Raw genomic sequence first — 2,744 nt, forward strand, 5'->3', positions numbered from 1 at the left:
TCACCCTGCTCATTAACCTGTCTGCTGTCAGGCTGTGCGTGTTTTTGTTCCTTCTGTTAATGTTACTTGTAATTCAGCCTCTGAAGAAGATCCTGCTAGGATCGAAACGTCAGGACCTCTTACTGTTACACATTCTCTTACACGGGCTCTTTAGTGGATACGCAGTTTGCTACCAGTTTTGTTTCACTATGAATATAAATAAGGATAAGAACAAATTAAAGAGTAAAAACGCACGTTGATGCCGCTTTAAAGCATTTCCACTCGTAATTGCAAAGCGGTTTAGGTCACTTAATATAGATTTAGGAAACTGTGAAGAGTCATCCGTGTTCTCACAGGCTGCCAGGTGAAAGCTTCCTTTATAAAACTCACGATGTACTCGAGATGATCTATACCTTAATATAATACATCTCTGGTTCCGGGGATAATGTTTCAAGTAAAGTCACATTGAAGAAAATGAAAGGAACGAAGTCATACGGCACTTACTATAATACAACGTTTCTCTGTCATGTTTTTTTTTCTTCTTTTTCTTTTCATTTTGTGATTTAAAGCAGATTTGTGTGAATGTCTTGTGTTTTGCGTTTGCTAAATTATGTTTTTAATAATTTGATTGTCAAACCCTAATAAATTGTACTTCATTAGGCTTTCATGATTTTATGATCCATTTCTGTGAAGAAAATATTCAACTATCGCAAAATTTCTGAATGTTAATGTTTCTTAATTTGCTCTTTACATGTGCTTAATAAAATGTGAAGAAAATTTGATTGAGTGACAATATTTTGTTATAATAAAGTTGAACGGAGTCATGAACTACTTGCTATATACCGTATATTAACACACAGATTGTGACAAATCTAGGACGTGTATTACAACTTGGATCAATATGGCTTGATATTATCAACAGATTTACTTAATGTCTGTTAAGTTTGGTATAACATATCCAGAAGTTAACGAACGAATTAAAAACAAAGGCACTGTTCATCGAATACCTCATTGATTTGTGCCCTGATATGTCGAAGGTAAAATATACCCAAACGAGCTAAGACATCACCGGGCACAACATAAGGATCCTTCTCGCAGTGCCATCCCTTACCGTTGTATGGAACTGTAGATTAAAGCTAGTACTGCAGTTTTAAGAAGCGAAAACTGTTTCCCACATCGAATTGAACTATTTGAGTAGGAGAGGGAGGGAGGGTGGGGGAAGGGGTGGGGGCGATATTTACATTTTTGATATGCATGATTGGGTTATGGGTAAGGGATCTTGACGTTTTAAAGATGATACCGGTCTACTAAGAGTAAGTGTATAACCATCTACCCCTCTTATTTTATAAATATTGTACATTTGCTGTAAGTTTAGGATGTATGAGCAACATACCGCTTCATACTTGTTGCCATACTCTGATCGTGTATATGTGTGAATATGTGCGCATTATGTATTTGTATGTACGTACATGATACATGTATAAAAGTCCATGACGTGTGAGTTCTAATGACCGCTTCCGGCACATCTTCAAATTCAGAGAATCCCGGACGAGCACAGATTTATTTTAATGTAGTTGGCAAAGCTACGTGGTAACAATTGATCATAAACAAACATTTAATTTATAATTAACTTCTAATGTTATCTGTTTTGTTGTTTCCTCTCTCCTTACATTGTGTTGGTGTTTACACAGCTTTACCTAGTCAATATTTACTCAATGTGTTTTTCTTCTGAGCAACAGCAAAAGCGACTTTATTTAAGAGTCAGAAATTAGTGTACAAGATTTCAAAAGTACGCGGAGTGCCAAATTCAAAATGTTCTCAGACTGATTAAGGTATGGCGCTGAACTTTAGTGGATGGCTAGAAGCGAATGACGGATTTTATATCCGAGGGGCTGCTCTTGGGTCATTGTCGCCGACACTTATGAAGGGGGTGGGGTGGGGCTAGGGGCTCTCGAAAATTTAAAGTTAAGAAAGTTATCAATTTGAAGTACATTCTGAGGCATAAATTTAGGCAGTGGCGTAGGATGGTACTTTTGAGTGGGGGGGGGGGGGGCTGAAGACTGATGGCCGGCCTGGGGGAGGGGTCTAAGGGGAGGGGGTGTCCCCCTCCCCTTTGGATTTTTTTGCATTTCCAGGTGGCCTCAGATGCAATTTGGTGCAATATAGCACACTTCAACACCCACTCCATTTTGTAAACTTAAATGAGATTTTTTTTCTTATTTGGAAATGAAGAAGGGGTTTTCTGACTTGCGAAGCGGGGGGGGGGGGGCGGAATGATACTTCCGCCCCTCCCTTTTTTCACTGGGGGGCTGGCGCCCCTCAGCCCCCCCGTTCCTACGCCCTTGAATTTAGGTGTATAGTAGCAGTGGCCTATTCTTCCCCAACAGAATGTATAGACCTACCGTGACCCGACTGAATCATTTCTCCCAACTGACGATCGGAGGTAGGGTGCCCCTCCCCCATGATCATGAAGATGTTACGTCTTATATGATTTAATGATTGCATATTCAGTAAATGCTGTGTTAAATTGTTATTGAATTTGACATTACTAATTTAACCTAAATTTAAAAACACACAGGGTTTCTACTACGTTTTGCTACGTTTCAGATTCATTTTGGTGTTTAGAAACTGAAAGACGGAACTCCTTAATTAAAGTCCCCCCCTCTCCCCCCTCTCCCCCAACACCACCTTACAAAGACGCATGGTTTCATCCGGGATTTCTAAGAGAAGTGTCAAAACGCTAACAGTACAGGCGTTTAGCAGCA

The sequence above is a fragment of the Apostichopus japonicus genome, chromosome 2, assembly GCF_037975245.1.
Source record: "Apostichopus japonicus isolate 1M-3 chromosome 2, ASM3797524v1, whole genome shotgun sequence".
In the NCBI taxonomy this organism is placed as follows: Eukaryota; Metazoa; Echinodermata; class Holothuroidea; order Aspidochirotida; family Stichopodidae; genus Apostichopus; species Apostichopus japonicus.